We start from the raw sequence: 14,635 nt of genomic DNA, 5'->3' as shown, positions 1-14,635 counted from the left end.
ATATACTTCACTGCGCTAACATTGCAAAAGCTGAATGTACCTCTTGCAGGTGACAAATTGAGCACGTGTTTACAGCGTTGTAAAAATTGAGAAATTAAAGGCTGATCCTTCACAAACTCATCTGTCGACTGTGCTCATAGTTCATTAATTAATAAATAAAATGATCTCCATCGACCAGTTAAATGAACTACCTAATACCTCATTAAAAGTTATAGACAACAGTTTGTTTCTTCCCGGGTATGATTCAGGAAATATTGCATATATATATATATATATATATATATATATATATATATATATATATATATATATATATATATATATATATTGTTCCAAGTTGCATCACAAGGCTATTCAAATGATAATTTGCGAAGAACAAGAAAATTACTTTAAAATATTAATTACGTTCCTATGAAGCGCGAGATAGCATGTCACAACAATGGAACACTGTGTTTCCGCATCAAGTGTTGTTACAAGAATACTTAAATATTCTTGGGGCAGAGCATTGTGGATTCTGCTGTGCAAATAAATTACAAACATGATTCGCTGATTCAATTTTACGTCTATAGTAATGAAGCACCTGTACAGAAAAAGAGAGAAGAGCAGGACGGAATTCTCTGACTTTAAAATCTGAATTGGGCACGTAAATAAGATATTCCCTGCAATATAAGAATCGTTCCACCCTACTTAAATATCTCAACTTTTACACAAGCGATATGAGGTTGCGGATAATTATAGAACAATATTGTTTAGGGGATTATTAACTTTTGACTGTACAAAAAGAACAGGACATCTTTTAATTAGTCGTGTTAATCATTGCTACATATAAAACCGTTTTGGGCTAATATCAATATTGATATTATATTGATATTATATTAATATTATATTGATTTATTTTACTTGAATGTGACACTTAATCTCAAGAATTTACTGTAGACCGTGGCCTTAAAAATTCGTTCAGCTAATCAGGACAGTGTTTAACAATTGACCATAAGGACACCCAAATAGCAAAGGCTGTCAGAAAGTGTCAAACAGAGAAAGATTAAGAGAGAAATAGTGTTGAAAGATTAATCCAACAGAACATTGTTAAGTCTGGCTTTCTAAAGTAAAATGACAAAACTGCTAAATGGGCTGTCAGTGATATACAACTTGTCTAATTTTATTTCCATAACATTATAGCTCTCACATCTGTATTAATTTGTTTTTGTTGATTTGAATGAAAAATATGAATCCTATCCATAAACGTTTTTAAACCTTCTTTTCTATTATGACATGAAAGGAAAACATTACTTCCTTTACAAGGCGATAAATAAATGCCTCACAGTTTTAGGCCGTCTTTAAACACCGTATATAATTAAGTTGCAGCTGTAAATATTTCAGAAAGTTTTATAAGGAGTTTATTGTATAGACTGAAATTTCAAAACCTGTGAAAACAAAACAAAAAATCAATGGAGGCCAATAATATTTCTGGCTCGTTAGGTAGATTTCGGAACTATCAACTGCTGTACAAATACACAGGATAAATGCTGGGCCATTTCCTTACTACTATATAACAATGCCATCATGTTACTACATATTGCTAATAACGCACTTTCCTGTGCTACGACCCCCTCCCCCAAATAAAGTAAAGCAAAAATAGCATAAATAATAGAACAAAATAAACAAACAAACTAAATCAAAAGAACATTTTGAAAGTGGCACTTCGAAGGTGCTATTGAGGAGAAAGCCCTATCGCACAGGAAGATAATCTGCAGTACTGATTCTATCATTGGTGATTGTAAGACTTTACTTTCTGGAGATACCGTCAGTTGCAGGAGCTTTGAATTAATGCATTCACTCAACAAGTATCATGTAACATTGGTTAGTGTCAGAAAAATATTATAGGTCATTAACCGTCTATAAAATAGTTGTAGATTCATTTGTAGACAAACACATTTGAGCAGTTAAAGTGACAAAATGAAAAAGATGGGAACGTTGAAATGGTACATTTTTTCTTATTAAAGCTGTCTATTGTAGCTTTAGTGTGGTAGAATCAAGATGACTGATGTATGAAACGTTATACATCAAACTGAAATGCAAATATCGTTAGAGACTACTACTGTCTATGAATGCTAGATATTGTCTGTACATCATTTTCAAGAACGCAGCTTTAAAAAAAAAACAAAGACGATGCGTTTGCTGCTCTGAAACAATGCTTGCAACTAGGGTTATGAGATTAGGTCCAAGATTTCTGACTCTCCAAAGAATCGAACTCAAATTAATAAGAAAGATAGCGATCTTTTTAAGAGCTAGTTAATCGGAGCACCACTGAGAGAGATATTTTGAACAATGGCGAAAATGTTTGCAACGAAATTAAAATATGCGTGCAATGTAGAAACAATTTAAAGCAGAAAATGAAGTTTCTTACGTCATAGTCACCAGTTGTAGATCGTCCAGTGGCGTAGGCAGAAATTGAAAGTGATGTATCTGGTGGGAAGGTGCTGTGATACTAATAGTATCCAAGTCAACCAAAGTGTATTGCATTTGACTGAAATGGAAACTTTAGTCTAGATGCGTGTTTGTTCTTGTTTCTTTCGCTTGGTTCGCTTTGCTTTAAAACGTCTAAACCTCTGATAACAATTCCTCAGTAATGACGTGTTTCACTTCAAACATCGTTTTTCATTGCCCTCTTGTCCATGACGCAAAACACAATAAGAAATCGTGTGTTCAGCAGCAGGGGGGGCGAATCCGACATTTTGTCCAATCGTCATTTGGCTTAATTAATACTTTCTGCACTCAACGATCTAGTGTCGTCAGCGCCTGGTAAAAAAAAAACGACGTCGTCGTTGGGGGATCGTCCAAACGTCATTTGGTTTAATTAACACCTTCTGCGCGTCGATCCCCAGCATCGTCAGCGTCCGGTAAGCACATCGACGACCGCGTCGATGTCATCGCCCCCCCTGCTGCTAAGTGGTTACAATGAAGATCCTCATGATCTTACAAACAGAGTGATCACTAACTCCTCCTCTTGTAGATCAATTAGGTTATTTGACTGATCGGTAAGTCTAAAATTAATTCTCGTTAAAAACCGATCATGGCATCGCATATAGACCGGATTAATTGGACTCTCAACGATTAAAAATCCCGGAGGGGCTGTTGGTGAAAATGAATAAAGGATATACCCCTGTTGAGCTTGATTTGATTGCTTGGTATCCACCTGGTAACTCCCTTCGATAACATCACACACTAGATTGATTGCTATCACCGATGCGATATTTACGTTGTACGGGGCAATATGCCTACCATCATCTCCGTTATCGTGTCTGAGGATATGAGTTGATGGAGTGAGAAAATCATTAAGAGACTTTCTTAGTTCTGGCGCGTTGTATCCTGGAAACCTGAAATCGGGTAAATCGGCTTCTGCGATATTATACTCGGTTAGGAATTCTTGTTTATCTTTTCTGCTATTGGATATTATCCCAACGATTTGTTTATTGATATATTCCATGTCTGATATAAACTGATTTAACACCTCAACGTGTTTTCGTGCTTTTGTTTTCCGTAGCTGTTCTAGTTGTAATTGGCAAATACGATTAATCTCGACAAACGCATCAGTGATATCACTTAAATTAACTGTGGACTCGACGACCAATCCAGGAGTTTTACTATACTGAAAATGCCATTGCATGGTATTCCTGTCTTGAAATATAAATATGCCGTATAGGAACGCTTTTTTTATAATCGACAAAATATCTTGATAATTGGGAATAATCTCATGATACGATTGCTCATTCGTGTGCAGGTCCGCGGGGATTTCATGAGGTGGATTCTCAGGCCATCCTAGTATGGTTCTTATTGAACTGTTATAAATATCAACCATATACCCCGGTGTGCTTATTTCAATCGTCGACGATAACGTTGGTTCATGAACCGTAATAGCGATTTTTGATTCTTTTCCTGTGATCGATTTTATCCTGCGTTGAAATTCTTTATTGATTTGTTCTATTTGGTATGGCCCAGTTGGTATTGTAACCTCCTTCCAGTCTGGGGCCCCATCGGGTTTATTTGTCCGTGCAAAAACCAGCGAGTTATTAGGTTGTTGTCCGTTAAATGCGTCCGCTCGGATATTAGGCCAACTGTGATATACTCGCAATTTTGCCAGCGCTATTTCCTTCACTGGAACCGGTGATGGAAAGTTCACACTGAATTCGGGTTTCGTCGACGTTATCGATATCATACTTGTTTGTACCGGAGTGGTGTTCTCCGCGATCCGCTGAAGTAATTGAAACCCTTCGGGGTTCAGCGACATTATTATTATTCGTTGTCTTTAGTGTCTAATTTCAACAACCAGAGCCCATTGAAGTGGTTCCGGCTTCCAGTTGAAAATCCTCGATTTTTGACATCGCGGAGCTATACAACTGGACCATCGTGGAGAATTCAACATCGGATATGAACAAATTATCAATCGACAACGAGATCAACCCGGATAATTTCGAGTACGCGTCGGATACTATTTGATGTTTTACTGTATACTCGTTGAGTTTTTTCTGAAAACACGATGATATCTTCCTAGTGATTGCGTTGGCAACTCCAGCAATTGTTGTCATCGCGGAGATAGCGATTGGAACAGCGATCGGGGCTATCGTGGTCACCGTGGATAAAATAACACCCGTACCGGCTACTATACCCGACACCGAGTACACGACCGCGTCGATGGCGGTTATTTTTCGGCGGTATTTTTTTATTTTTGCACGGTATTGTTCGGAAAGCGTTTTCAAGTTCGCGGAGAATTCTTTTGCGGTATCGAATCGATATTGATGTGACGTTGGTGATACCTCTGATTCAATTACCCTGGTGGTCATTTTTATTTTAAAAGAGCTAGTGTTTTTAATTACTTAGATTCGCTACAAATTCCACATACCATGTAATGTTTGCCCTGGTTAAATTTCTATCAACGGCATAAATTGTAAACGGTTCAGTTGCGTCCTTGTCTATAATTGTTGATATTGTATTGTTAAACCCGGATGAACTCGACGATAATATATTAAACTGCATCACTGAAACCAGTGTCAATCGATAAATGCCCTTAACAGTTGCGGTAATATTTACTATATTCTGTGTAGGAGTCCAAGTGAATGATCCATGCCGAATTGTGTATACTGTGTTGATGATGTTCTCATGAGGGGTTTTTATTTTTTCGAATTGCTCTGCTACTCTCGATAGTCCGTCTTTAATCGCTTCAACAACAGTTTTGATTGTTCTTATTTCCTGTGCATACCCGTCTATATTAATCTTGTTCACTGTAATATCAGTTTTGATTGTTTCTATTTCCCGTGTATTCTCGGTCATACTTTTTTTGTTCGCTGCAACATCAAGTTTCATTGTTCCTATTTCATATGTATGCACGTCTATACCTTTTTTGTTCGCTGCAACATCAGTTTTGATTAATCCTATTCCCCGCCAATACGCGTCTATATTTTTTTTGTTCGCTTCAATATCAGTTTTGATTGTTCCTATTTCCTGTGTATGCGCGTCCATATTATTTATGATCGTTGTAACATCAGTTTTGATTGTTCCTATTTCCTGTGTATGCGCGTCCATATTATTTATGATCGTTGTAACATCAGTTTTGATTGTTTCTATTTTCCGTCCATGCGAGTCTACATTATTTATGATCGTTGCAACATTAGCGCCGATTATTCCTATTTCCCGTTCATGCACGTCTACATTCCCTTTGCTCGTTGCAACATTAGTTTTGATTGTTTCTATTTCCTGTCTATACGCAGTGATATCATTTATAGTTATTGTGATCTCATCCAGCTTGGTATTTTTTTTACCAAAGAATTTATCAAAGTTGTCATCGATCCTGTTAACATTTTTTCGTAACGTGTAAAATTGGCCCGACAGCGTTGTAAACTCCGAAATAGTATTTTTTATTGTTGCAAGATTCGGTTCGGTTACCGTCGGGGTCCCAAAAAAACTAGCGGTAGTGAGTTGTATATCGGTGATAGATTTTTTCACCCGCGCGTCGAGTTCGGTCACCGATTTATCTAACCTTATAAAACCGTCTCGGATTAATGTTATCCTATCCGTTATCGCCAATACATGTTCACCCGGTTTGAGTCGTCCGTCTCTGGTATACAACGCGATAGCGTTCTCGGCGGCATCACGCTGTCGTGTTAAAACGTCATCCAGCGACACATTACTGGATTTCAATTTACCCTGGCGGTCTTGAAATACAACTATTTCGCCCGGGTCAACACTTGTTAAATTCAACGTATCGGCGATTTCATCCTCGATTAGTTTTTTTATGTCGGCGGCGGGCGTTTCCGTGGATTCTTTCAGCGCCAAAATGGGCCGTCCCCAAATATCAATCATCGTTATTGTAAAAAAAAACAGCGTTTCTAATTAACCCGCCGGGCCTCTACGACCCCACTAGTGTATTCGTTTACAACCACATGAGGTGGTTTCCGCGATGATGAAATCGCCGCGAGTACGTTCAATACCTCACGGCCACATATCGGTGGGTCGCTTAATCGCTGTGTTGGCAGCGTGGAATAAAAAACCCGGGCTGAACACGCCCGGGCTGAGCACGCCCGGATATACCGCATGAACTCGTTCGGCGGGGCTAACCCGTATGAATCAAAATAGACGATCGCACGCGGATCAATCGCGTATGCAACCCAATGAGTTCCCGCTCCGGAGGACCCATCGAGGTTAATTATGCCGGTTTCAATATTCCTTGGTGCCGCCGGCAATTGATCCCTCATAAAAACACCTCTGAAGTTTTTTATCGCTAACGCGTTTGCGGCGTCTATTAAATCAAAATTAGACATGGGAGTCATTGACTCTTGCGTTAATAAACGGTTCCCGGTAGTCTTAGACCCTTTCCCGAGTACCATGAATACGGGGTCCCCGGTAGTCTTAGACCCTTTCCGGCTACGGGTCGTTTTTTTTTGTAGCCTTTCCCGGTTGCCTTCTTTAATGCCATTCCCGCCGCGGTACCAACGGCCCCCAACGCCGCCGCATTAGCCAATGCAAGTGCGGCCGCGGCAATCAACGCTGGAATCGCAGCTAACAGAAGAAATATCCCACCGGTCTTTTCCATGTTTTTAATCGCTGCGGCTGAAAAATCTATTTGAACACCCTTTTTATTTTTCATCGCATCATTGAAATGTTTTATTTGACGCGCCGTCAACGATATCTTATGATTACCACCCGCCATCTGTGACGGCTTCAGCGTTATTGTGGTTCCGCATTGTTTAGCCGACTTTGATCGTAATTTCTTGACTTGACCATCAGTTAGTGTAACGCCGACAACACTATACGACATTTTATTGTAAACGCGTTTGTGTTTTCAATTACATGTTTTCCACTGGCGCATCAACGATTCTCATTCGTCCACCAACACCTTCTAGCAGCATTGATTTATCGCTGAGAATGACGGCAACCGCTCTATAATTAACATTACCCGGGGCTATATGAGCTCGGAAGTGTATATCAACGACGGATTGTCTCGTTAAATCAAGATGCTCCAACGAAAAATAATAAATCGGATACAGGTTTTTAAAATCAAGTTGCGATATTTGCAAACCAGTGTCGACGTTTTGATCACGACCCATGTATGACAGCAATCGATGATACACACGTGCGATATGGTTGTCGCCGTAATTAAGCTGTATATCCTCGGATGGTTCCTGTTGTCCGTTTATTCTCAGCGAAACATCCCTGACTCCTAATTGATCAAATATCATATGGCTGCGTTCTTGACTGCCCAATCGTTCCCTATTCTGTAGCGCTATGAATATATGACGCGGGGCTGAAACACCCTGTTTTGACGCCAAGTGCCATGTAAACGTATCGGCGACGTTATCCTCTTTAGCATCAGTTGTTACCGCTAGCCAACTCAACAACGATTTCCCTCCCTGTTCCATAAATGCTAACAATCGTGCTTCCGTGGTAACTAATGGAGTCAGCACCGGCATCCACAATGCCATTTTAGCTAAAATGACTTTACCGGCAGCGACGCCAGCAGCATGCCATATTGCATTGTTATCATCGCCCCTTCGCGTCAGCGCGATTGTATGCTTAGCCCCATAGATGACTTTTCTAACATTTCTGCAGAATCCAAATATGTGATGGAGTGGAATCGCGCATGAAAACTGTCGGCGTGGTCTTTTTAGCATCAATATTCGTGCTGCGAATCCCATATTGTAATCATTGTTGATACTTTTTATAATATTGAAATTAGCGCCTGGTCTTGCTCTGCGATCTGGATTGGCTGCTTCAGCTTGATCAGCAACTGCGGTATCTCTTTCCGCCAGCACGTTGATGTACTGAAGATGATCAGCGTTATTAGTGGTGTCCTTCGCAAACATCATAGATGGACCCGCCGATCTTGTATAATCATCCGAATATCTCGCTAACCCAATTATCGTCGTTGCAACATCAACCTCGCGTTCTATTGATTCAATTTCTCGCCCGTCAATAAGATATCTGGCGCTCTCAAATAACGCCATGATACCGTTGTTAACGAAGCCAACTCGAACACGATCGTCATCTGCGTATGGTGCATTATCGGCGGCATTTGTCACGAGTTCTCCCTCAATTTCGATAAACGCTTCACACGGCAGAAAGTATTTACTGGTATCTTGGACTTGAAGTTCAATTCGCGATCGTAGGTCAGGTTGCGCTGCATAATAAGAATAATATTGATAATCACGGACAGAATCATCCCTGCGCACTGGGGCATCCATATCAAACGCGGGATCAGCGGTTCGCGCAAACATCTTATTATTTATCATGTTGATGTTTTCAATTGCGATTTTTTCGTCGTAAATTCTTTGAATTCTGTTTAAGACCACTTCCCGCTATCGCGTTAATGATCGCGTTGGTTGACGCATCGGCGGATGACTGAGCCGCCAACGACTCTAATTTTTCTTCCACGGCGTTATTTATTACTTTACTGACATTCGCAGGCATCACTGTCGTTGATGGCATCACCGGTGGTTTCTGTTTTTTTCTCCTCACCAACGACATTAGTTTGTTCCGCGCGGCTGAAAGCGCCTTTCCGGCAACATCTCCAATAGCGCTGATTCCCTTATCACGAATAACATCAATAGCCTTCATTCCTAATTGTTTGGCTAACGGCGCTACTTTTGGAGCCATTCTTGTGAATAACCCCGCAATGGTGCTACCAAGACCATCTCCATAGTACACGCGGTAAACAGGCAATCGCGAGTTTACCACGTAGACGAGTACTGGTTTATCATGGTTGTAGTGTATGATCATCCTTATTAAAAACACCAGTTTTCCAATTAGTGATTGTGATCACCAGTGATTGATCACCCCCCCCCCCACCGAATCAAAAACCGGAATAAATTTTATCAAAATTTCCTTGGGTTTTTGCCCTCGATAAAAATCCGGTTTTTTTCTGGTTTTTTCTTGATTTCTAGTCATTTTTGGTCGTTTTTTGTTGCCTATAGTCGTTTTTTTTCGATTTTTCAGCAAAAACATCGATTTTCTCTAAATGATTTCCTGGGGTTTTTGCCCTCAAAAAATAGCAAAAAACAGTCAAAAAATGGCAAAAAACAGTCAGAAAATGGCCAAAAACAGTCAAAAATTAACAAAACGATAATTTTATAATTTTTTTAATCATCCACGAGTTCGTCTATGAGCGTTCGATATGCATTAACGTCCATAATACCGCCCGCAAATAAACGCTTGCAAATATCAGCGGCCTCATTGATTATTTCCGGAGAGTTATTTCCGGCTCGTTTTCCTCCGATTAGTACTTCCAGCCGTGATATATCACTGAGAACACTACCAGGACAGGTAACACTAGCGTTTTCAACTAGACCACTACCACTTGGATACCCCTCTCCGCTTGTCTTTTTAGAACCAGCTTTTTTTTGACGTTTTTCTCGGACTTCTTCTTTTTGCTGTTGTAGTATTTCTTGTTGTTGTTGTTGTATATCATAATCATCAATTCCTTTTCTAAATTCTTTATATCCCAATTCTTTTGTATGCAAGCGATCAACCCCTTTATTCGTTTTATACAACCAATTAACCCAGTCATCTCGTTTTATATTACTGTTTTTATACTCGTCTTTTAAAAAGTCATTTCTTGAATAATAGCTTTGAGCGGCAAAATTACCAAAAATCCTATAATCGTCGGATTTCAGTAATTGAGGTCGTTTTATTTGTGTTATAGCCTCTTCAGTGAGTTGATCTATAAAGGGAACCCCTCTTTGAGTGGAAATTTTTTGAAGTTCACCAACATCACCCTGTTCAGAATCATCAATATCAGCTAATCGATCATACTCTCGTTGGGTTTTTATATCACTGGAAAGTTGTTTTATCCGTTGCTGTGTTTGTTCTGTCTCTGCTGCTATCTTTTCAAGTACAGGAAGAAGAGGCGCCTCTTTCCGTTCGCCCTCCTTAGGAATATCTCCATATATTGCTCGTTCTGTTGCCGCTGTAACATCCTTAGTCGCTTTAGTTACCGGGGCAAATAACTGTTCACTTCCAACAGCAAAATCAGTTTGCATTTGTTGTCGCGTTTGAAGTTTCTCTCTCACTCTGTCTCGTAACGGTATAAACTTTCTAAGCGCTGCTAGCCGCTCTCTGGCTAGCCGAGTAGTAAGTGATTCACCTACCATTATTGTAAATTGATCCGCAATTTCAAATAAAATTTTCCGCCGGGTCTTTCCATGGTGGCAGAAATATATCCTGTCATTGTGTACATCACATATATATAATGTTACATTGGTATGCCGACTTCGTCACGCGACGTGGGCACAGGTAACTTCAAGCTGAGGCTCCCCACAGGGGTTTCGTCTATGATCCTCCTAATGTTTTTAATCTTACTAGAGATCTCGCGGCGTTTTTCATAAAGCTGCCCGAGTTTTTTTCGTATTGTTTCAACGGCAGTGAATAACCCAATGAATACGCTTACGTCATTGCCATACAGGTTCTCATTAATTGTATGTTGTAATCGTTTTATAAAAGAATACTCGCGGGCTAGCGTAAAACGCCCCCGCTTCGATTGCTCGTTTATAGCCTCATAATCGGATAATATTTCCTCGCTGTTGAGCCTATCAGATAATACAATTCCTTGATTTTTTAATTTTGAAATCTCAGTTAATATATTATTGATGTCTTGGGGATCCATATTCTTATAAACATCTTATTTCTAATATCAAAAATTTTAATAAAATTATTGGGGGTCATTTTTGACCCCGTTTTTTGTATGGACAGTACAATGCCGTAAATCTCCACTCGAGTGTTGTGGCAGATTGCAGGCATATGGACAGTACAATGCCGTAAATCTCCACTCGAGTGTTGTGGCAGATTGCAGGCATACATGGACAGTACAATGCCGTAAATCTCCACTCGAGTGTTGTGGCAGATTGCAGGCATACATGGACAGTACAATGCCGTAAATCTCCACTCGAGTGTTGTGGCAGATTGCAGGCATACATGGACAGTACAATGCCGTAAATCTCCACTCGAGTGTTGTGGCAGATTGCAGGCATACATGGACTGACGGGGGCGTGGTTTGCACTCAACCGAACCAAAACGCAACCCATAAAAATCAATCATGGTTGCGTAGTTGGAAAAAACCAACCGCGCACACTATGAATGATAGTGTGGGCTGCGTTTTGGTTCGTTTTGAACTTCAACGAAGGGGCTTTATCCCCTCCCCCACAATTATATAGAAAAAAAAACATCTGACCGTTTCCCGCCAGGCAATTGCCCGCTGCGAGGCGCGAACCCGTAAATTGTTGACTCGAGTTTCATAGTCAAACATGTTTGCATCGGACTACGGACGCACCTAACAAATAACGAGTTTTTAAAAAATATAAGCACGTGGTGCGTTCCAGGTGAACGCGCATAGGTAACTCATTTACATTGAAACAGACGACTATATTTGCAAATCACGTGACAGCATAACTCTATCATGGTGACTTCGTCATACCCTCACGAGTTATTCCCCTTCAGATATGAAAATCGAATTCTATGTCCGTTTTTACTTGAGAAAGCTGTTTGATATACTCGTTCTGCAACAAGTCGTACTGAGGCGCTACAAATGTCAAAATATTTTCCTGCCTCATTCATTGACTGAAATATTTTTTCCTCGTGCGTTGACGTATCAAATGATTTGACGCCCCTTGCTGCTTTTGAGTACTTACCAGTCTGGCCTTTTTTAATATTTTCACTCTGAGATATAGCTTGCAGATTACACAGTCTGTTATTTTGATAATTAGAATCAATGTGATCAATAACGAGACTATCTTTGATCAATCCGTGGAAACATTCATAGATGATTCTGTGACAGAGATATTTTTTCCCTCCAGCAGTAAACATTAAATACCCGTGATTGTTTTTCCATCCAACCGGTTTTTTTAGTCTACAATTTCTAACAACGCCGTCGCGAGATGCCTCGTAATTGACGAGCAGGGGATGCGGCTGAAATTCTTGGTCCATTTATATAATAATACTACTTGTCTAATTTATTATTTGGTTTAATTATAAATCTTTCAACATAGTCTTGGGGGGTTTTGATGACGGAGTCAGCGGTGGGGTCAATGACGGCGTTTTTTATTCGTTTGTCATAATAGCGTTTTAACTCTCTGTATCGCTTTCCGCCACAATTAATACACAACTGCGATTTTCCTCTTACACCAACGCGGCAAACCAAGCACGGGAGGGGGCCAAGAGAACCATTACGAACGCTTTGTAAATGATACCCGCAAAATTCACCTCTACATGATTTATTGCACGGGGTTGTCGACCCAATCATCAACCATTTGCATTTATTCATTATACTATATTCTTTTATTTAAATACTTGTTTTAATTATATGGATGAGGAGTTCGAGAGAATAGCAGTAATTAAGCCCTGGAAAAATATTAAATTCAATCTCGACAGAGTCCTCAAGGACGCACCAAAAGCGTTAATAAACGATAGAACCCTGTTGAATAAAATACGTGATTGTATTAATGAATTCAAGCGTGATGGTGCATCTCATAGTTGGTCAACATTTCGAATTGATGGCGTTGTTGATGCTACCATGAACGACAAACGCGCAGCAACGATAATATCACAACTTGACGGTAAAAAGTATTTCTTTAGAGTAAAATTCATTGTCCGGGTGGAATCAGGCGATTGGATCATACGTGATAAATTTGAACCAGTTCTCAGCGACAAGAAAACAGTTATTGTTAGCCGCGACTCCAAGCCGGGGCTGTTAACTGGAATTGACAGACCATACTATGAACGAGCGTATCCTGAAACAGCAGTTGTTTATGGAATATACCCGTTAAATAAGAAACCTGATATCGGAAAACTGAAACCAATGAGACAGTCAACGGGGATAAATTGTGTAGCAGAACGAATAATAGAGCATTTTACAAATGCATGTCGAGGAAACAAATTGACTGATTTACGACGTAGCAAAATCAACCAGTGGGAACTAACCGTAAAAGAGCGTGGAGCAACCATCAGCGACTTAGCGAGATTAGAAACATCGCTGAGATTTCCAATAACCGTTACAACGATAACCGGTGAAGTATTATACGAATCGAAGTACAAATCAAATGGAGCCCCAATCAAAAGTATTGATCATAACGAACACGCATGGACGCCCGCGATCACAATATTTCCACGGGATAGAACAGTAAAGTATATACCCGAAGAATTCTCCAAGGATGGTTTTCTCGCGGATAGAAAACTATTTGATGCTATTGCCTACTTGTGTAAAAACGACCCTGTATCAGTGTGGTTACTTCGCAGCGCTGAAAACGATGCGGATACCTTTGATCAGTTTGTAAGACCAAACGGTGAATTATATCGCACTGAAGCATTTCACAACAGGATGAAAAAAACCGCCATAGAATTTGAGGAGCATGATGAACAACTGCTAACAAATTGTTTTACGATTCCATCGGTTGTAGCTCATGTTGCAGCAAGGAAAAATGCGTGGAGACCAACGCGCAAGGAATTTCTACCGGATGTACAATCCAGTTGTTTGGAATACTATCACGGTGGACTATGGAACACTGAATACAACCGCGACGCTATGATCTCGGTTGATATGGTTGCCTGTTATCCAGCGAGTTTTCTCGGGTATGGATCCGCCGCTGAATATTTCAAACGATTTGGACACCCCAGACATGAAATGACTCGTGTTGCTATTAATGGACCACTGCCTGATTTTGATTTAACGGGATTCGCTCGCATAGTATCATTTGAATTCGCAGCAGGACTTCATCGCTGTTGTTATATTTGGATCGGTAGACACATGACTGAAAAGAAGTGGCTGCCAATAGCGCTGCTACGGTATATGATTGATTGTAGCATGCTAGTTTCGTTGATTGTCAGTGACGCGATTATATCATACCGGGCGCAGACTGCAGTCTGGTTACCAGAACCGGAGCGTCTAGATAGCATAATTGACGAATCCAGAAAACACATCGATGCCGACGAGGAATATATCATCGAATGGTCCAGGAGAATATTCAACCAACGAAACCGCGAGGCAAAAGATCTCGGTAGAAGAATAATTGGTAAGTTCACACAAGGTGGAAAAAACCACGACTACAAACGATATTGCTCACGGCTGATTATAGATGACGCAGAATATGATTTCGTA

The sequence above is a fragment of the Sinohyriopsis cumingii genome, chromosome 15 (genome assembly GCF_028554795.1).
Source record: "Sinohyriopsis cumingii isolate HCF-2022 chromosome 15, ASM2855479v2, whole genome shotgun sequence".
NCBI classification, from domain to species: Eukaryota; Metazoa; Mollusca; class Bivalvia; order Unionida; family Unionidae; genus Sinohyriopsis; species Sinohyriopsis cumingii.
This window is presented reverse-complemented; position numbering follows the sequence as displayed.